Genomic DNA, 23312 nt, shown 5'->3' with positions numbered 1-23312 from the left:
CCATCTTTTTCTTTAGCTCTTTGTGTCCTGCTCTTTGTCTCTCCTCAGCTACTTACCATGCAGTTTTGACAGCTGTTGACAGAAACATTGCCACCTTACTGTTATAACTACTTCTGCCAATTCTTCTCAGCACTACAAAGAAAAGACTGTTGGTAATGTCGTCTGCCTGACACCCTATAGTTTACAATGGCAAGAGACCATTTTAATAAGACCTCCGAGGGGCCAACTGCCACTTCCTTCGAAGAGCTTTCCTGTAAGGAAGTGCAGTAAAATTCCTGAGAGGAAACTATAGAATACACTCCCACTGAGAGAAGCCTGTGTCTTCTGATTTCATTGTCTAGGTGTCAATAAAATACAAAATTACTTCTGACAGGGTGAACATTACTGTTTCATGAAGTGCTGGTTTAAAGTCATCTTCTATATAGAATATCTTCATCTAATGGTTATAGTTAACAATATGCAGTCAACATATTAAACAATGCTGGAAATTTGCTATGTAAAACATGGTTATTATTTGCAATTAGTATTTTCTTTGCTGTGTTTCTAAGCTGTAGATACATAAAAATAAATATTACATGCAACCTTCAGGACTCCCAAGGTGCGCCATTTCAAAAATGCAACAGGGTTGATTCACATCAATTTATTTTAAGATATAATGAATTTTTAAAAAATCTGTTGCATCACTATCTCCACTTTACATTCACCTTATCAATTTTTTTTTGCTGAAAATTAAATAGGATGGTGAATGGAAAACATACTTCTGTTGGTCAAAGTACAAAAGAAATATAGTGCTCAAATAAAAATGCTGGAGAGAAAAATGTAGCCAAGTAATCCCAGTGCTAATTAGCATTGGAAATGAGACTCGAGTTTTGCTTTTTAAATAGATGTACAAGGGAATGGGAGAAAAGCAGTGTGAGATCTGGCCTATTGTGCAGCACATGTTGTTTGGAAAACAGCCTATCCAATGTCTGTCTACAATCATGTGATCCCAACTAATCCACACATAAATTATTAATGTAACACATGTAGGTCAAAAAGCCAGTTACCATGTTAATCATATCTGAGCCCTTTATGAGCACGGAAAGTCGCTTTTTTCTGCTGCTCTGGGTGTTTCCTCATTGTGACAGAGGCTGTTTTTAAATCAGCCACCAGGGTAACTTTGTAAAGCTAATCCTTTCATTGCTTACAAATCCTCTCAGTGATTCAGTTTGCACTGCTCACATTCTTATGGCAGCAATAAAAGTAGACGTAATGAGTTAGAAAATGTATTATTGACTTTAGTTAAGCTGAAACGAATGTATTTGTATTGAAAGAACTAATCAACCCATTTGTTTAATTAAATATATAGTTCCTGTTTTATTTACAGATATTTGAGCATGTTAAAATAAAACTTTGCAGTTGAAGAAAAGAGGTACAATATATATTTCTTAATTGTACATGCAAAACAAGGGAATAACAAGAGAATAATGCACGAAACATATAGAAAAAGATCTGTCATTTAGCTGAGCTTACACTACTGCCTATTTTTGCACCATTTTTGCTGTGCTCCTGAAGGTAGGTATCATACTAAGATCTAATTTGATGTGTACCAATAGACCTGCCGTATCTTGCAAAGAGTTTGAGGGGTGACCTTTTCAAGGTTTATAAAATCATGAGGGGTACAGATAAGGTGGTTGGCAAAGGTCTTTTTCCTAGGATAGGGGCTTTCAAGACCAGGGAGCATATTTTAATGGTGAGAGGAGAAAGATTTAAAAGATATATGAGGGGTAATGTCTTTACACAAGTAATGGTTCCTGTATGGAATGAACTTCCAGAAGAAGTGGTGAATGCGCGTGCAGTTACAGTGTTGAAAAGATGTTTAAATAAATACATGAATAAGAAAATGTTTGCAGGGATAAGGGCCAAGCTCAGACAAGTGGGACTAGCTTAGTTTGGGATTATAATCAGCAATGGACTGGTTGAACCGAAGGGTCTGCTTCCATGCTGTATGGCTCTATAACTCTATGACTTTATGACTTCATTCATCACATGCAAGCTAAACAATAGAAAATAAAATGGCTTTTTGACTATGGGCAGCATCAGAGCCAATTATATTCTATTCCCACCTAAATGCCACAAGTACAAGAATGATCAAGAACCCTAGTTAATCATCCACTTATACAGCCAACCCTCTCTTACTAACCATTTGAGACCATTTAGATGTAGGACCATTTTCATTTCTTTTACTCTTAGCTTTATTTTTGTATTGCAGTTAATTAGTCAGAAATAAAAACTGAACACAATTTCTAATGCTCTAAATGCATAATTAGGAATGCCTGTGAGTGATAGAATACAGTCAAATAAAAGTAAAAGCTCAATGTATCCTGTGGCAACATCTACCTAACCCATTAGAAGAAGATCCTTAAATGAATACTTTTAATTCCCCAAAAAACGTCTTCATGCTCTTGGTAATGTAAGTTTATATTATATTATGCCTTTGAAGATATTAAGTACAAATTGTTATGTATGTTTTCATATTCATTCACAGGATGAGGGCATCACTCGCTAGGCCAGCATTCATTGTGAAGAGTCAACCACATTGCTGTGGGTCTGGAATCACATGGAGTCCAGACCAGGTAAGGTTATCAGTTTCCTTCCCTTAGTGAATCAGATGGGATTTTCCTGACAATTGACAATGGATTTGTGGTCTTCTTGAGACTAGAATCATCATTGCAGATTTTAATTGAATTCAAATTCCACCATTTACTATGGTGGGATTTGAAACCGGGTCCCCAGAAATTACCTGGGTCGCTGCATTATACTATGAGGCTGTGGGTGACTAGGACAATCTAGCACTCAACCTGACTGAATCCTCGTCATTAGGAGAAAATTAATTAAATTACATTTTCTCTGAAATTTATCTATTATACTGGGAAACATAAGTTTTAAAATAAATAATAATCATCACTGGTAAAAAGAAAACCTAAAATCAAATTGAACAAGTGTCTCTTTCTCTTTAGATGACTGCATATGTCTGTTAATTGTAGTTTTCAATTACTCAAATATCCGCCAAATAAATTGCCAAGAATTAACATTAAGTCTTCTGGTGCCCTCAACACAACTTGCAGGACAAGATTTCATATATCTAGATTTTTATTCCTTTTCGATAGAAAATAAAGAATTTTGAAGTAATTGGCAACCGATATTGGACTGCACCTACAATGTAATAATTATTTGTTTTCACATACAATATTTTTTCCTCTGTGTTGGCTGTTTATAATATATTTGTAAATGGAGGCAATCAGACAGAAAGGCTTAATATTTCATTCCTACTCCCACATTATGATTGTACTATTTTCCTCATGCTTGCTCGGAGTGGCCATAATGGGGACACATGACTTCATCCACTACTTAAAAATAACTATGGGATGGATGGAATTTACTTCACAATTTCTGTTTTCTCTCATCAACGGGAAAGTACGCTTCTGGCAAAAGATTAACTGCCTAAAAGGCCCATGTAAAATGAATTGAATTTTGGTAGCCAATTTTTCTGTTGTCACATGTCTTGTGGTACAACTTAGGTTCACTGACCATACATTAAGACAAGTGGGAGCTTCGAGCATATATAACAACACCATTAATATCTGCACTGAAAGCAAATTTCAACTTAATTATTTTCTTTGTATTTGTCATACTTAAACTCAACCACTACGATACACAGGCAGGGAGGAGTAGTTAGTTTCAGATCTTTGTAAGACCGATAAAGAAATAGAATTGTACTATCAGATGGAAAGTACTGAAATGCTTGCATGTTCTTATTTGTGCCACTGGCCTCTAATGCATTAACAAGCTTTGACACAAAAATTGTTTCATAGAATAAGTCCATTTAATAACGTCCATTCAATTCAATTATGCTCATCCAAATCCAATCGTCCACACAAAGGTTCTCTACAATTCCCTCTGAGAGAGTTTCTGCTATTTCTTCAGATTTAGTGCTTTAGACGTGAAGCTAAATTTGATTATTTAAATTAAAATTGGATGGCTGTTAGGAAAATAAAACAAATATAAAACATTTAGAACTTGATAAAATGGCAATTTATTTGATAAATGGGCCTCACAGTTTCCTGTGTCAGTACATTGCTGACGACAGCCACTCTTGGTGATTGTGCAGACCGCTAGCTGTGAGATTGTTCAGAAACATTGACTGAAGCTTCTATTAACATAATGAAAGTTAATTCGAAGGCCAGGAAAATAGAATTAAAAGCACAGAAAAATGACTACATTCACTCAGATATTTTTTCTTGCTGGAAATAACACTGAAAAGATTTTCCCTTTACCTCAAGGCTCATGTTAGGATACAGTTCACTGAAAGTAATAGATCTTGGGTTCACCCAAAACTCAACACATTATGGATGAGGCTACACATCTTAAGGGATGATCTCCCGTTCAATTTAGGGTGGAGGATGGAATGGAAATTCTGCAGTTGAGCTCCTAATTGCCTAGTTCTAGGATTTTTCTATGGCTGTGACAAGCAGGCATTAAAAACATCTACCAAAATAACTGGATATAGTTTGGTGAGAACAGTAATTCAATTCATGTTCTGGTTTACATGATTGATGCTTTATTTTTTAAAAAAGTTTGAATGATGAGATATTTAAAATCTAGGCTGTTTTGGTAATTCATTTTCTGGTTTTATAAAAATTAGTTGTTCTGTCAAATAGTAGACTATTTGGGAATCTCAAAAGGAACTGATTGTTTTGAAGCTCGTGAAGGAGGGAAAATTGATTTTGAATAATTTCCTCACTTTGAAACTCCCTATCGCTTACCAGAAACCTATGCCAACCCACTTGGCAACTCAACTGAGGGGAACTGGGACTACACATATTTAGAATTTATTTCCCTTAATTTTCTGTTCTGTGCTGCTGTTTCATATGGATAAGATTGTTTTGGTATGATGGCTTGGTAGTTAGCACTGCTGTCTTACAGCACTAGGGTCTCAGGTTTGATTCCAGCCTCGGGCGACTGTCAGTATGGAGTTTTCACGTTCTCCCCGTGTCTGTGTGGGTTTGCTCCGGTTCCCTCCCACAGTCCAAAGGTTTGTAGGTCAGGTGAATAGGCCATGCTAAATTGCCCATAGTGTTAGGTGCATTAGTCAGAGTGAAATGGGACTGGGTGGGTTACTCTTCGGAGGGTTGGTGTGGACTTGTTGGGCCGAAAGGCCTGTTTCCACACTGTAGGGAATCTAATCTAATCTTGTCGATGCACTTTTTTCTAAAAACATGTATTAAAAAAGTCTGTTCTGAAGAAGGGTCACTGGACCTGAAATGTCAACTCTGCTTTCTTTCCACAGATGCTACCAGACCTGTTGAGTTTTCTAAGCAGTTTCTATTTTTGTTTCTGACTTCCAGCATCCGCAGTTCTTTGTTTTAAAAAACTCTTGCAGCTTTCATCACAATTAACTGCTGGATTTATCAGAACAAGAGGGTAAATTTTCATTTCCAGTTCTCCTGGTGTGCATGTCTGTGCATGTCATCTCTTTCTCCCTCTCCCTGTCTCTCCCTTCCTGGCTTTGTCTGTTTCACACAAGGTTTTCATTCTATTAAAGAGGCTAGAGTCTTACAGCATCAAAACAAACCCTTCAATCTAACCATTCATAGAATCATAGAGATGTACAGCACAGAAACAGACCCTTCGGTCCAACTCGTCCATGCTGACCAGATAGCCCAACCCAATCTAGTCCATCTGCCAGCACCTGGCCCGTATCCCTCCAAACCCTTCCTAGTCATATACCCATCCAGATGCCTTCTAAATGTTGCAATCGTACCAGCCTCCACCACTTCCTCTGGCAGCTCATTCCAAACACACCACCCTCTGCCCCTTAGTTCTCGTTTTTATCTTTTCCCTCTCACCCTAAACCTATGCCCTCTCATTCTGGACTCCCCCATCCCAGGGAAGAGACTTTGTCTATTTATCCTATCAATGCCCTTCATGATTTTATAAACCTCTATAAGGTCACCCCTCAGCCTCCGACGCTGCAGGGAAAACAGCCCCAGTTTATTCAACCTTTCCCGATAACTCAAATCCTCCAACTTTGGCAACATACTTGTAAATCTTTTCTGAACCATTTCAAGTTTCACAACATCCTTCCAATAGGAAGGAGACCAGAATTGCATGCAATATTCCAAAAATGGCCTACCCAATGTCCTGTTCAGCCGCAACATGACCTCCCGACTCCTGTATTCAATACTCTGACCAATAAAGGAAAGCATACCAAACACCTTCTTCACTATTCTACCTACCTGCGACTCCACATTCAAGGAGCTATGAACCTGCACTCCAAGGTCTGTTTGTTGAGCAACATCCCCAGGACCTTACCATTAAGTGTATAAGTCCTGCTAAGATTTGCTTTCCCAAAATGCAGCACCTCATATTTATCTAAATTAAATATCATCTGCCACTTCTCAGCCCATTGGTCCATCTGATCAAGATCCAGTTGTAATTTGAGGTAACCTTATTAACTGTCCACTACTCCTCCAATTTTGGTGTCATCTGCAAATTTACTAACTATACCTGTTATGCTCACATCCAAATTATTTATATAAATGATGAAAAGTAGGGACCCAGCACCGATCCTTATGGCACTCCACTGATCACAGGCCTCCAGTCTGAAAAACAACCCTCCACACCACCCTCTGTCTTCTACCATTGAGCCAGTTCTGTATCCAAATGGCTAGTTCTTCTTGTATTTCATGAGATCTAACCTTGCTAACCAGTTTTCCATGGGGAACCTTTTCAAACACCTTATTGAAGTCCATATAGATCACATCTATTGCTCTGCCCTCATCAATCATCTTTGTAGCTTCTTTAAAAAACTCTATTAAGTTTGTGAGACATGATTTCCCACGCACAAAGACATGTTGACTATCCTGAATCAGTCCTTGCCTTTCCAAATACATGTACATCCTGTCCCTCAGGATTCCCTCCAACAACTTGCCCACCACCGACATCAGGCTCACTGGTCTATAATTCCTTGGCTTGTCCTTACCACCCTTCTTAAACAGTGGCACCACGTTAGCCAACCCCCTAGTCTTCTGGCACCTCACTTGTGACTATCGATGATACAAATATCTCAGCAAGAGGCCCAGCAATCACTGGGGATTTATCCACCTTTACCCATTTCAAGATATCCAGCACTTCCTCCTCTGTAATATGGACATTTTTCAAGATGTCACCATCTATTTCTCTACACTCTATACCTTCCATGTCCTTTTCCACAGTAAACACTGATGCAAAATACTTGTTTAGTAATCTGCCCCACCTCCTGCGGCTCCACACAAAGGCCGCCTTGCTGTTCTTTGAGGGGCCCTATTCTCTCCCTAGTTACCCTTTTGTCCTTAATGTATTTGTAAAACCCCTTTGGATTCTCCTTAGTTCTATTTGCCAAAGCTATCTCATGTCTCCTTTTTGCCCTCCTAATTTCCTTCTTAAGTATACTCCTACTGACTTTATACTCTTCTAAGGTTTCATTTGATTTGTCTACACCTAATATATGCTTCCTTCTTTTTCTTAACCAAGACCTTAATTTCTCTAGTCATCCAGCATTCCCCACACCTACCAGCCTTTCCTTTCACCCTGACAGGAATATAATGTCTCTGGACTCTCGTTATCTCATTTAAGAAGGCTTCCCATTTTCCAGCTGATCCTTTACCTGCGAACATCTGCCCCCAGTCAGTTTTTGAAAGTTCTTGCCTAATACCTTCAAATTAGCCTTCCTCCAATTTAGAACTTCAACTTTTAGATCTGATCTATCCTTTTCCATCACTATTTTAAAACTAATGCAATTACGGTCGCTGGCCCAAAGAGGTCCCCCACTGACACCTCAGTCCCCTGCCCTGCGTTATTTCCCAAGAGTAAGTCAAGTTTTGCACCTTCTCTTGTAGGTCCATCCACATACTGAATCAGAAAATTTTCTTGTACATACTTAATAAATTCTTCTCCATCTAAACCCTTAACACTATGTTTGGAAAGTTAAAATCCCCTACCATAACCACCCCTATTATTCTTACAGATAACTGAGATCTCCTTACAAATCTGTTTCTCAATTTCCCTCTGACTATTAGGGGGTCTATAATACAATTCCAATAAGGTGATCATCCCTTTCTGATTTCTCAGTTCAACTCAAATAACTTCTCTGGATGTATTTCTGGGAATATCTTCCCTCAGTACAGCTGTAATGCTATCCTTTATCAAAAATGACACTTCCCCTCCTCTCTTGCCTCCCTTTCTGTCCTTCCTGTAGAATTTTTTCCTGGAACATTAAGCTGCCAGTCCTGCCCATCCCTGAGCCACGTTTCTGTAATTGCTATGATATTGCAATCCCATGTTCCTAACCATGCCCTGAGATCATCTGCCTTCCCTCTTAGGCCTCTTGCATTAAAATAAATGCAGTTAAAGTTTAACTTATCAGTCCTATTTGTTTTCTGCTTTGTCCATGTCTGTCCTGACTGTTTGACTCTCTTCTGTTCTCAACTGTACTAGTCTCAAATTGATCTCTTTCCTCATTATCTCCCTGGGTCCCACCTTTTCTAGAAATAATCCATCTATGTGACTGTCTCTGCAACATTTCTCCCTTCCTGTAACTGCCATCCATCACACCTCCTTGCTCTTGTAAACTCCTCACTGCCTCTGACTGATTCATTCAATCTGATAGCATTCGCAACCAATGGCATTTATTGCAGATATAAGCCTCAGTAACACATAAACTCTCCCTGAACTCCCACATCCAACAAGAAGAGCATATCACCCTACTAAGGGCCATTTTTGCTTCTTCCAAACTATAGACCCAGAAAATAGCACTGTCTTATTCCTCTAAAAAACACTTCTCCAGGCTAACATCAAACTAATGGCTTATATTTTTAAGTTTAATCAAGAGACCTATCTCAATAAAACATATAATCAAGAAAGAACCCATCCAACTTACTACTGCAGACTTTCTGTAAGGCCACACTTAAAAATATTCACTGATATCCCAAAAAGGTTTCTCCAAGATATTTGTGAATTTCATTGTTTGTTAATTTTCCCAGGCACACTCTGATGTCCATGCTGATCGTAATCCCGAACTACACTAATCCCGCCTGCCTGAGCTTGGCCCAAATCCCTCCAAACAGACTCATCACAGCAAATGGAGGGTCCTAAAGGAGAATTCAATATTAACACCATTATCTCCAGAAAAACAAATTCAGCCAGCCATAACTGATACACGAACACGGCCCAGTGACAAGAATGAATTTAGCCACTGACCAACATTTTGGACAATCAGTGATTTTTTTTTCTTCCTGAATTTAACTGTTGTGTAGACAAAATGCTTTTAAGACAACTCTGTGCAGAGTTTTACCTGTTCGCAGATTTCAGGGTGCGTATGTGTGCTTGTGTGTTATTCTTTTCAGAAGTGTCCTTGTATATATATTTTTAATAATCTTCACATCTTTGCTTGAGTAAGTTTTCTTTAGTATAAAGTAGTTCTTTATTCATTACTTAAGGAACCAAATTGACAATATCACCAACTTTTTATATTCAAACTTTGTTGTAACCATTGGAGTAGTCAGACAAGGAAAGGAATTGGTTCACCCTTCCTCTTTCTACTGTAAATGGTATTAAATAAATATAAATGGATTTTCAAAACAACTATCAACTGCATTGTTCGCATTAACCTTCTCTATTACATTATAAAAAGCTCAATCATATTCGTCAAACGTGTTTTGTTTTTAATCTATCATTCATTGAATATCCCATGATTTTCCAAGTGACAATTAATTTAGACCTGATTGTTGGGTTAAAATTTGATTTGCGTTTGCTGCAATTGAGGATTTCCATCACTTACTGAGTGTGGACCTTCTTGGTGGCTGCTTCCAAAGTGAGTCATATGGGGTAGATGCAGAAGAAGGGTGCACACAGACAGAGAATCAACACGAGCAAGGATTCAAAGCTTGTTTGATGATGTCCATCCTGGGTTTAAACATCACTCACTAAAAATGAGAAGAGCAGCTGCAAATTGGGATTTAAAATTGGATTAATTCAAGGGCTACTCCCAAGTTGCAGGTGCAATGTTTTCAAAGTATTTTCCTTGATCTGTAACTTTTCCCGTGTGGGAGCCGGATTCCAGCATGTGCCTTCTCCCAGTTTAAAAGTCCAGGCAAGGAGTAGAGAGGGCTATCTGTCCCACACATCAAGGAAATTCTTTCATTGCTTTCTGGTCTACAGCACGGCCAGGCATTAGAAACTGAAGCTGTAGTCGGGGATGTTCTGCGAGGAGGGAGGAGGCTTTCTGGATCTTGTGCAACTGGACCAGAATGTGAGGTAGTGGATTGCAGATCAAATACTTGCACTTCAAAATAACTTCCTCATCCCAAGCACCATTGTCCCTTCCATTTCACAATCTACATTTACAGCTTAATGTCTGCAATAGTAGCTGCCAACAAACTCCTTCAAAACACATCTTTATCCACAACACATCTAATTACGTGAACAAAAAAGAACAAATCACCCAAGTGTGTTCCCTTATTGCCAATGTTGCAGATGTCCTTGCCTGACCTAGTGTGCCAGTACCGTGCAACTCAATGACTGCAGCATGATTTCTAAATGGAGGACTTATTTAGCACACCCCCAAGCACCCACAGGCCTAAGAGATGCCTGCATTACCTTCACTTGGATGTGGCAATCAAGACTGGTTGCTTGGGAGGCACCCACCTGCCATTGGCAGTGTAACAGTGCAGCATAGCACAAGTGTAGTCATATTGATAAAGAACATCAGGTTCAAGTTCTATGGAGCAACTGCTACTCCCCTCCTGGGGTGGCACCTCAGTAGTGTGCTGGTGCACATATTAATAGATTTTTGTCAGAGCCTGTATGCCCCTCATGGTAGCAGCACTGTAAAGCACCTCATAGCAGGTCAGGGGTGGCCCGGTGGCTCATTGGTTAGCACAGCTGCCTCACAGCGCCAGGGACCCAGGTTCAATTCCAGCCTCGGGTGACTGTCTGTGTGGAGTTTGCACATTCTCCCTGTGACTGCGTGGGTTTCTCCAGGTACTCCGGTTTCCTCCCACAGTCCAACGATGTGCAGGTCAGGTGAATTGACCATTCTAAATTGCCCGTAGTGTTAGATGCATTAGGCAGAGGGAAATGGGTTTGGGTGGGTTATTCTTCAGAGGGTCGATATGGACTTGTTAGCCCATAGGGCCTGTTTCCACACTGTAGAGAATCTAATCTAATCAGATACAACCACTTCACTGCAATGTTAGAACATTGGAAAAATGTTATCTATGTTATGGTGGAAGCTGAGACAACAGTCACTTCATGGCAACATAGTTGCATTGGCTAGTTCTGTCGTTGCGTTTGCCAACATCCCCATAATAGAAAAGTGAGCTCCAAACTCAGTGCAACGCCCTCTAATGCTGGAGTCAATTACTAATGATGTAATAACTGAGCATTTAGAAAGTGGTGACAGAATCAGATTTTACTAAAAAGAAATTATGCTTGACAAATCTTCTGGACTTTTTTGAGGATCTGACCAGTGTGGACAAGGCTGAATCAGTAGTTGTTGTATATGTGGACTTTCAAAAGGCTTTGGACAAGGTTGCACATAAGAGATTAGTAAGCAAAATTAAAGCTCAATGTATCGGAGGTAATGTATTGACATGGATAGAAATCTGGTTGGCAGGCAGGAAGCAGACAGTTAGAGTAAACAGGTCTTTTTCAGAGTGGCCAGCAATGATGAGTGAGATACCACAGGGTTCCGTGCTGGGACCTCAGTTGCTCAGAATTTTCATTAACGATTTGTATGAAGGAATTGAGTGCCATATTTGTAGATGACACTAAGCTGAGTGATAGTGTCCACTGTGAGATGAATGCTAAGAGGCTGAAGGGTAACTCAGAGAGACTGGCTGAGTGGGCAAATGTTTGATAAATGCAATATAATGTGGATAAGTGTGAGGTTATCCACTTTGGTTGCAAAAACAGGCAGGCATGTTATTATCGGAATGGAGGCAGTGTAGGAAAAAGTGAGATTCAACGAGACCTGGATGTCATGGTGGAACAGTTACTGAAGGTTGGCATATGGGTGCAGCAGGCAGTGAGGAAAGCTAATGGCGTGCTGGCCTTCATAGTGAGAGGATTTGAGTACAGGCATAGGGATGTCTAGTTGCAAATATACAGGGCCTTGGTGAGGCCATGCCTTGAGTATCGTGTGCAGTTTTGGTTTCCTAGTCTGAGGAAGGACATTCTTACTATTGAGGGAGTCCAGTGAAAAGGTTCACCAGACTGACAAATGAGGAAAGACTAAATTGACTGGGCTTGTACTGGCTGGAATTTTGAAGGAAGAGGGAGGGATCTCATAGAAACATATAAAATCCTGATGGGACTTGACAGGCTAGATGCAGGAAGAATGTTCCTGATGTTGGGTAAGTCTAGAACTAAGGGTCACAGTGTAAAAATAAGGGGTAAACCATTCAGGACTGAGATGAGGAAGAGGTTCTTCACTCAAAGAGTTGTGAACTTGTGGAATTCTCTCCCACAGGAATTTGCAGAGTTGCCTTTTTGAATCCTGGAGTCTATCTAGTTTAGGTATGCTGCTGCAGGGAAGGGAATTCCTAGATATTGATCCTATGATAGTAAAGACAGTGACATATGACTATGTCAGGTTGTTGTGTTGTTTGAATGGAAACCTGCAAATGATGGTGTTCTCATCCATTTGCTGCTATTGCCTTGTTATTTTTAGATGCTGTGGTTGAAGATGCTGTCAAAGGAGCCTTGGTGAGTTACTGCAATGCATTTTCTATATAGTTAACACTGCTGCATCTCTGCATTGATGATGGACGGAGTAAATGTATTGCATGGTGGTTGATATGCCATTCAAGAAGCTACTTTGTCCTGGATGACGTCGGGTTTTGCGGGAGATACATTTATCCAGGAAAGTGAAAGTAACCCATTACATTCCTAGTTTGATGGACAGATTTTGGAGAGTCAGGAGGTGAGTTACTCACCAGAGGATTTCCAAGCCTCTGACCTGCTTATTAAGCCTTGGTAGATCTAAGGCAGGCCCAATTTGGTTTTTAGTCAATGGTAAACTGGCAGGATTGAGCTATGGTAATATTATTGAAGTTCAAGGTTGGATTTTTTTCTTGTTGGAGCTTGACATTGCTTGGCATAACTTGCCACTTATCAGCCCAAGTCTGAAAGTTATCCAGTTTAACACCATGGTGACATAAACTGCTCTAAGATTGGAGGAGTTATGAATAGTACCGAAAATGGTGCAATCATCAATGAATGCCCCATGTTAGATCTTAGGATTATTAAAAGGTCAATGATGAAGCAGTTGAAAGTGATTTTTGCTGAGGATGCTTTGTTTGGGAAGTTCTGCGGCAATGGCTTGGGACTGAAATGACTAACTGACAACCACAACTGGCTAGAAAAGATTTCAATTAACTAGATTACTTACAGTGTGGAAACAGGCCCTTCGGCCCAACAAGTCCACACCGACCCACCGAAGCGCAACCCACCCAGACCCACATTTACCCTGGCCCCTAACACTACAGGCAATTTAGCATGGCCAATTCACCTGACCTGCACATTTTTGGACTGTGGGAGGAAACCGGAGCACCCTCATGCAGACACGGGGAGAATGTGTAAACTCCACACAGTCAGTCGCCTGAGGCGGGAATTGAACCCAGGTCTCTGGCGCTGTGAGGCAGCAGTGCTAACCACCATGCCACCCACATCTGTGGCATCTGTGTAAGTGCACTAGCCCCTTCTAACAAAGGAACATCCAACGAACTTGCCTATATCTCTCAACTTCAGACTGAACACAATCATCATATTGTAATCATTCTTGCCAGGAGGATTTCTTCATATTAGGTTTCTTATTAATGCTATCCCATTACATACTACAGGCTCCAAAATAGCCTTTCCCTAGTAAGTCCTAAAACATATTTTTGAAAGAAATTGTTCCAAATACATTCCATGATTTCACCTTCCAGGCGAACTTTCCCAAGTTGATTTGTCCAATCAATTTGAAGATTAAAAGTACCCCTAATTATTGTGATACTTTCTTGTGGGTATCCATTATTTCTTGAATTGTACACTTTATTGCATTGCTGTCCCACGCACAGCATCAAACTGGCAGTCACCTCTTGAGTGATATGCTCTCAATTGCTCTTCAAATTGTGTTTTGTAACATTTTCCCCACCTCTCGACAGAGTATCCAGTGCAGTGTCACGAGATCAGATCCTGCTGGGACCTTCTTGCAAAATGATGTTCAGCTAATCACGACTTCAGGTGTGCACATTTCCTTTAGTAGGCTTTTAAGAGGAAAAGACTGACTGATGCATTGATCAGCAAACAGCACTACAGGAGACCCTGTTGTGCTCAAAGGCTGTGCACAGTACGGACAATATGTCAACGGGAATGTGTGAATGAAAATCGCATCCTGCCCACATTGATTTAAATGACTCCACCAAAATTTAAGGAAACCCAATTTCTAAATCTTTGTCTCTAAAAGTCATTGATATTGGACTGATTGACCTGTAGTTGTCATATATATTCCTTCCCTTTTTTTTTACAAAACAGGCACTCAACATTGGCAATCCTGCAGTCCTCTGGCACACCAGAAATAGGAAGACAGTGACTAGAACATCCTTATTTTTATCCATTCTTCCCTCCACAACATTTGAAGTACTTCCCCTTTGCTTGGATAGGATTAAAATAGATAATTAGTCTACCACTTCATCCTTTATTGTAACATTGACATAATCTCATTCCATACATCAGCTATACACTCAGATTTCACAATATGTTTTCCTTTTTATTCCCTAATTTTATTTCCTTCAGCTAACTTTTTATTATGTACACATTGCTAAAAGTCTTCCATGTCTCCTTTTACGTTACCTACTTATTCACTGAAGCTACTGTGGCATCTTACCCTCAATAACTTGTGACCATATACAAGAAGATATTCTATTTATCAGTACTTGTCAGTAGATGAAGTATAATAAGATATAAATTATACTTGGAACAGTGTTATGGATTTGATCATGGTGAATCATTATTGCTAGTGAAATCTAAACTTCAACCGACCTCATTGATTAGATAGCGACAGTTGGATAATTATCTGAAGTTGGAAAATTATACTACATATTCAGAGCTTTTAGATGAGATATTGCAAATGTAACAACACCATTCATTTTACACCATATCTGTAAGAGGGAAAAATACCCCTATGTGTTTCAAAAAGATGGGAGCTGGTCTTCACATTTACGGTTGGAAACCTAACATCTGGATCAGTTTCAGGTCCTGAGCCGATTCTAGGCCAGTAAAACTTTTAATTGTAAAGACCCCAAGAGAACTGAAGGCAAGTTCAGCAACCAACTGATACCATTGGGTGCTGGCTGGAGGCAGGAAGGGTGATTTTCAAAGGCAAATGGCAACCAATACTGGATTTGCCTTTACCTCGAAGAATAGAGCAGGCATGGCAGGATTGGGTTCCCAGTATCACACACACCAGCTACTCTTGAAGATTTCCAGTGTAATATGGAAGCATTGAAAACTAACATGCTCTTCAAACGTGCTAGTTCAAATACTCTGCCTTATGCCCAGCCCAATACATAAGTGCTTGCTCATCAAACACAGAGTCTGTTTCTGCTGAAGTGATGGAAACATTGTGCGTCAGTTGAGTATCTGAAATTGACTGCCATTTACAATGCTAGATGCTGCCTGACCTGCTGTGCTATTCCAACAATAAAGTTTCAGCTTTGATCTCCAGCGTCTGCAGACCTCACTTTCTCCTGCCATTTACAATCCCCATGGGGTTTCATAAACAAAAAAAAACTACATGAACCCCACCAAAAGAAGAAATTGGATTGAATTTTTTTGTAACTCTTTCCTTCATACAAGAAGCTGCAAACTAAATGGCAAGTCATTATAACTAAAAACAGCAAATTAAATGTGGAATAACAAAAACAACAAAGATTATCACAGCATTATTAGGTAATTGATATTGCGTACATAATCTGAGTTTCAGCCACGCAGTTCTTCCAAACAAGCGTATTCAAGAACTTGGACAACTATCCAAGGGTAGCAGCTAGCTATTCCGATTCCTCTTTCTGTCTCTGTTGTTATTTTTCTTGTGTTGACTTGCTTTCTATTGCTTATTATCTAAAAATCACAAGCAAGCCCGTTACACGTGATATAAACTTTTAAAAATCATTTCAAACATTTATTTTAAAATTACAGATTCCCCAAATGTTTTTAAATAATGAAATATTTTCCCGACAGGTCATTCTGCTATAATGTGTGTTTCTAGGAGAAAGTGAGGACTGCAGATGCTGGAGATCAGAGTCGAGAGTGTGGTACTGAAAAAGCACAGCCGGTCAGGCAGCATCCAAGAAGCAGGAGAATCGACATTTCGGGCAAAAGCCTTTCATCAGGAAATAGCCCGAAATGTTGATTCTTCAGCTCCTTGCGTGCTACCTGACCTGCTGTGCTTTTCCAGCACCACGTTCTCAACTGTAATGTGTTTCATTAATGCAAATGGGCTGTAACAGGATTGCCGAACTGGGGACACTGTCTCTAAAGCGCAAACTTTTAACCCATGTTTTGGCTGTAACACGATTACATTGTCAACACTTTAAGTGCTGTTTTTAAAGCGTTATTTTTCTATAATGGTGTGTTTATGAGAATACAACCATCACATTATAGAAGAGCTATCTGTATTGCTGTGGTTTCAGGGTTAAAGATTGCCACACTTTTTCAGAAGTAGCCCAATCAATAATAATCCCCTACTGTGCTCCCGACAACCTGTGTGCTAACGTGCCCCAGATCATTTGGTTTTCTTAGTCTTTCCTTTGAAAATTACAGAAATTTGCATTGCGAGCAATAGCACCCAACCTTTCAAAATTCCTGCACATCATGGAGCCATTACTGACAGGGCAATGAAATACATTATTTTCTAATTATGTCATCATGTAGCTCACATTCATTGACTTTTGATATTCCAGTCAGTGTAATCATACAGAAATGGACACCAAAACTAAAGGAAAACATTAGGAGCAGTGTCTAACAATGTGGCTAGTTAGATTGCTATTTATACCTCAGTGGGATATTGAGACAATAATTGAATTAATACTGCCATGGTTGACTTGAGTTCAAACCTAAGTCAGATAGATTGGGTTTCATGAAGGTTTTTTTAAAGATTTAAGGGCTTTTAAGGAGGGAATTCCAGTGCATTACACTTGGGCAACTGAAAGGTAACCTTCAGTGGTAGAACAAGGGATGGGGGATACATAAATTCAGAGGAACAGAAGGTTTGGTGGTGGAATTCTAGTGGTGGAGGAGGTTATAAAAATAGGGGAGGGTTTTAAATTGGTATTGGGATATAAGGACCCAAATATCACAGGAGTGATCAGTCAGTGGGAAGGATACAGGTAGCAGGGTTTTGGATAAGCTAAAGTATGTTAAGGATAGGAGATTGGTCAACAGGACATCAGATTAGTCAACTCTCAAGATGATAAATGTATGGAGGAGGATTTCAGCAGCAGACAGGGCTGAGGCAGGGGACATTCAGGGTCAAATAAAATACCAAGAGTTAAAACATTGCAGTTTAGTCCGAAACAATAACCAAGGAAGGGGTTGTGGGTGGGGTGTATGATGGCTTCAGTCTTCTCAAATTGCAGTTTATCTGTAATGGAACATCACCAATTAATCTGACAACATGGATCCTGCAGGAGTTGACAGAGAGGATGGAGAAATAATGCTGTGTGTTGTCAGCATATGTTTGGAAAGTGCAGCTTGTAGATAAGGAAGGGCAAAGATCCATGGGTAAACCTCTGGAAGTTTGGGGATCCTGCAGCCTTCTGGACTCAATATGAATTTGAATAATTTTATGGCCTGAGCACTTTCTCCCACATCCTTACCCACACATCAGGCCAGGTCATCCCATGGGCTGCTACCACAACCAAGCTATTGTCAGCCACTAATGGTCCCCATTAGCAGCTATTAATTCTCCCAGGCTGACCATTATCCATTCATTGTTTGCTGACTGCTATTCTCTCTCTCTGGGCTCCATCCCCACCTATCTTTTACTCCTCTCTCCCATTCTATCTTCAGCATATATACCAACCTTTTGCTCACTACAATCAGTTCTGAAGAAGGGTCACTGGACCTGAAATGTTAACTCTGCCTTCTCTCCATAGGTGCTGCTAGACCGGCTGAGTTTTCCCAGCAATTTCTCCTTTGTCTCTGAAAGATCTTGGAGACAATATTGTGAAGGCAGAACAAGAAGCAATTGCTGATAATGTTTTGAATATAATCAGATTGGTAGAAATGGACCACCTCCAAAAAAATGACCTGGTCATTTATTTCATTGATATGTCCACTTTGGCCCTTGGGTTTCCTACTTCTCAATAGCAACATTTTTAAAAAGTATTTCATTGGTTGCAAAGTGTGTCAGAATATTGTGAGGTTATGACATATAAAGTTGAATAATACTTCCTGTAAGTTGAATGACCTAAGAGTTCCCACACAGGTTGTAATATGATTTGGTCCCTTTAAGTCACCGTGCATGTACTAAAAGAAATCATCTGTACACTCAGAAAAAGAATTCGAGGGAATTTCAAGTAATCATTCTGCCAAAAATTAATGATCAGACCACAATGTTATTGCATGTAATACTTTCAGGCTGTGTTGTCAAAGTAATGCAAGTGAAAGTCATGTTTGTATTACTTATTACTATTTATAAAATGGACACCAGAAACAAGAGGAAAACGTTAGGAGCAGTGTCCAGAAATGTGACTAAACAGTCAGGTTGCTATTTGTATCTCAGTGAGATACTGAGACAGTACCTTGTCATCAAGCAATACTGTTGGGGTCTTCATGTATATCTCCATCCAGTCCCATGATCCCTATCATCAAGTGCCTAAGGAATCATACACTTTCTTGCCTTGGAATTATCTTGTCATTTTTCCACTTGTCATTTGGCCAGAATCCTGGAACTCTTTTTCGAGCAATACAGTGGGCATTCCTGTACTACATAGACTGCAGTGATTCAAGGAAACAGGACATCATCATCATCTTCTGGAGGTCAAATAAATGTTGGTGTTGACAGTGATGCACATATTCCACTTGGCGGCATATTTCTGAGAAACCGGTGAATAAAGATTTCCAAATATTGACACACAGTGTACTGCTATTACACTCACACTGTATTACTTGATAATCGATTGTTTTCAATTAATAAAATGCTTGTTTTAATTGTAACATTTTTAAAAAATGGGATATTTAGTTTATTTTTGCTCAAGTTGCACACAATGACATTGAACAATAAGTTGTGCACAAGGCAAATTGGAAGAAAAAAAATTCCCAGGACCAGTAACTTCAAAGTTGAAGGCACCCAGACTGCCAAGAAATACCTTGAAACTATTATCAGCATTGAAATCACCAGAGTTCATGCCATCATGGTCCAACGTTTGACCAATGTCATAATGTGCTTTCTTTTTTTAATCTGAGAGGATACTAATAGTTTCCTCCTCTTCTTTACCTATTTTTTTTCTTCTTTCTGGACCTCTAGACTGGCACTACTATGTCGATTTGGGCAATGCATCAGTTCCCTTCATATAAGCTTCTCAATTTTCATCTTCTGGAACAGTTGTATCAATCACAAGAAGTTTGTAGTAATCCCTATAACAGCTTATTAACCTCTTGTCTACATAGCTCACTTTACACCTAAGGTCATATTGTTTGCAGCTCTGGATGTGATATTGATACATGCATACGTGACAGTTGTGTTCCTCTGCAACCTCGCGCTATAGAACATTGTGCTATGGAAAACCGTTATAGAGAATTGTGCCGTAGATGATTGCTAATAGAAAATCGCCACACTCGTCCAGTAGAATGTTTGCATTATCCAAACAGCACCCACAATTCGTCAATTGCATTGTAGCCAATTTGTGTTGACGAAACATGCGTTTTCAGCAGAACTACTTGTACTAGACTCAACATAATTGGCAAGTTTAAACAGTGATGAAAAATGTACATGATATCATTTACACCAAATGTAGCAGGAGCCTGTCAGATGAAGAGGAGAAAATTAGAGGTTTTGGTTTTATTGTTTGGCTTTAATGTTGATGCCACGCCCATCATCATTCTGGCAATAATTAATTCTCCTTCTGACTGGTTGGAGGTTTATCAGAGAGATTTTCACAGAATTGCACAAACCACAATACTTCAATTAATTATTGGTTTTCTTAATGTAGTTTAATCATGTGGAGATTTCCATTAGGTAATCCAATAATGTATCAAGCATAGGAGTTTCTGACAATGTACAATGATTTCGGATATCCGGATATTAAGCAACATGGTCATTACCCAATTTCTAGATCAACCCATAGGCATAGAGTCATAGAGGTGTACAGCATAGAAATAGACCCTTTGGTCCAACTCCAGATATCCCAACCCAATCTAGTTCCACCTGTCAGCACCTGGCCCATATCCCTCCAAACCCTTCCTATTCATATACCCATCCAGATACCTTTTAAATGTTGTAATTGTACCAGCCTCCACCACTTCCTCTGGCAGTTCATTCCATACACGTACCACCCTCTGCGTGAAAATGTTGCCCCTTAGGCCTCTTTTATATCTTTCCCCTCTCACCCTAAACCTATGCCCTCTCGATCTGGACTACCCCACCCCAAGGAAGAGACTTTGCCTATTTATCCTATCCATGCCTCTCATGATTATATAAACCTCTATAAAGTTACCTCTCCTCCTCCAGGGAAAACAGCCCGAGCCTATTCAACCTCTCCCTATAGCTCAAATCCTCCAACCCTGGCAACATCCTTGTAAACCTTTTCTGAACCCTTTCAAGTTTCACAACATCCTTCCGATACAAAGGAGATCAGAATTGCATACAATATTCCAAAAGTGGCCTCATCAATGTCCTGTACAGTTGCAACATGACCTCCCAACTCAATACTCTGACCAATAAAGGAAAGCGAACCAAACGCCTTCTTCACTATCCTATCTACCTGTGACTCCACTTTCAAGGAGCTATGAACCTGCACTCCAAGGTCTTTTTGTTCAGCAACACTCCCTAGGACCTTACCATTAAGTGTACAAGTCCTGCTAGGATTTGCTTTCCCAAAATGCAGCATTTCGCATTTATCTGAATTAAACTCCATCTGTCACTTCTCAGCCCATTGGCCCATCTGGTCAAGATCCTGTTGTAATCTGAGGTAACCCTCTTCGCTGTCTACTACACCTCCAATTTTGGTGTCATCTGCAAACTTACTAACTATATCTCTTATGCTCACATCTAAATAATTTATATAAATGATGAAAAGTAGTGGACCCAGCACCTTGTGGCACTCCACTGGTCACAGGCCTCCAGTCTGAAAACCAACCCTCCACCACCACCCTCTGTCTTCTACCTTTGAGCCAGTTCTGTATCCAAATGGCTAGTTCTTCCCGTATTCCATCAGATCTAACCTTGCTAACCAGTCCCCCATGGGCAACCTTGTCGATCGCCTTACTGAAGTCCATACAGATCACTGCCCTATTCTTGATGAAGGGCTTTTGCCCGATATGTCGATTTTCCTGCTTGTTGGATGCTGCCTGACCTGCTGTGCTTTTCCAGCACCACTATAAGCTAGACTCCATATAGATCACATCTACCGCTCTGCCCTCATCAATCCTCTTTGTGACTACTTCAAAGATCTCTATCAAGTTTGTGAGACATTAATTCCCATGCACAAAGCCATGTTGACTTATCCCTAATCAGTCCTTGCCTTTCCAAATACATGTACATCCTGTCCCTCACTTTCTCTTTATCCAGTCTCACATGCCTGATTTGTTTCAGTGTAATAGTCAACTGGTTATTCGGATAGCCTAAGCTATAATTCATGCTTTGAAGGCACCATAGTCAGATCCTGCTGAGTACGTGCCCAACCAATACATAAACATTCAATTTGAGCAAACTATCATTTAGTGCGAAAGCAAAGCACTTCAGGTGATGAAAATCTGAAATAAAGATGGAAAATAATAGAAAAGAGAGTAGAAATTTTGGTTTGTGACTAATCTTATGAAACGTCATGGATCTGACAGGATCTCACAGGGGTCTGAATGGCATGGCCAATGGTGAGAAATGTAACAGAAGCATGTAAGGAATCTAGCGAGACTTTCTCAACCTTGGGAGCAATTCGCTGCATCTTTTAAGCAATGATGTGGAGGTGCTGGTGTTGGACTGGGGTGGACATGGTCAGAAGTCACACAACACCAGGTTATATATGAAACCAAATATATTTGAAATCAAATCCAACAGGTTTATTTGAAATCATAAGCTTTTAGAGGACTGCTCCTTTGTCAGGTGGTATTATGCGACTTCTGATCTTTTAAGCAAGTTTCTAGTGTCTTGCTACACAGCAGGTGTAAATTGAAGGTGATTATTGCTTGTTAATAACTGCACATCTTGGCGTATTTATATGCAACTTCCCAATCTCTGTACAAACAAACTAGACAATGATCCATGAGCACCACTCTCCCCATCCATGGGCATTGGCATCCAATATTTGCCAATCTCTCAGGATCCTCATGGGCAACTTTTAGATCCACTTGCAGAATGCTTAGAAAGCAGAAAGCTGAATTTCAGGGTGTACTGGCAACACACATTGAAAGCCTACTGCAAGAAGACGTAGTACACAGGGATAGGCATCCAGGTCACTAACTGGACAAGGCAACATCTCAGGGCCGTTTAGTTGCTCTCTTAGGATTCAACCCACTCAGTACCTACCTGCATGCACACCCTGCCTTTCCATGCCAAATCTCTCAACATGTTAGCACTTCAGCCAGAGCCTAAAGTTCATCAGTACTGACATGTTATAGAGTCATAGACAGACTGCTTGTCAGTAGGAATCTGTCTGGGGTGGGGGAAAGGTGTGGTCTTGCAGTATATGGCATACTGGTATAATGCATGTATCATCAGCGCGAATTGGCTATAATGCGATTGACGATTGTGGACATATTTGGATAACGCAAACTTTCTACTGAACAGGTATGGTGATTTTCTATAGTGATCTTCTACAGTGCAATTCCTATACTGGCTTTCCAAAGCACAGGTTTGCTGAGGAACATAGCTGTTGCGTTATGGCAGAATGACCTGCACAGCACACCAAGATGTCAACCGAACGTCTTTATCAAGTGCCAAATGCACTGCACCTTTATTCACCTAAATGACTAAATTGGAAAGTGGGTGTGGCTGGTCCTCAGGGATTGGAGATCGGGAGGTCTTGGTGCCA

At 40.1% G+C, this 23312-nt stretch overlaps 1 long non-coding RNA gene across 1 annotated transcript in view; it reads left to right on the top strand.

Moving 5' to 3' along the window:
* Positions 1–23312, top strand: part of LOC122550260 (uncharacterized) — a 50498-nt gene that overhangs the window by 17462 nt on the left and 9724 nt on the right. Inside the window, exon 2 of the long non-coding RNA XR_006311773.2 lies at positions 2528–2615. This is a non-coding gene — a long non-coding RNA (uncharacterized LOC122550260). The remainder of the gene's footprint in view (positions 1–2527; positions 2616–23312) is intronic.

Source organism: Chiloscyllium plagiosum, unplaced genomic scaffold, assembly GCF_037043375.1.
Source record: "Chiloscyllium plagiosum isolate Xiang-an unplaced genomic scaffold, Cpla_swu_hap1 HiC_scaffold_5, whole genome shotgun sequence".
In the NCBI taxonomy this organism is placed as follows: Eukaryota; Metazoa; Chordata; class Chondrichthyes; order Orectolobiformes; family Hemiscylliidae; genus Chiloscyllium; species Chiloscyllium plagiosum.
The sequence above is the reverse complement of the archived record's forward strand: the minus strand, read 5'-3'. Positions and strand labels throughout refer to the sequence as shown.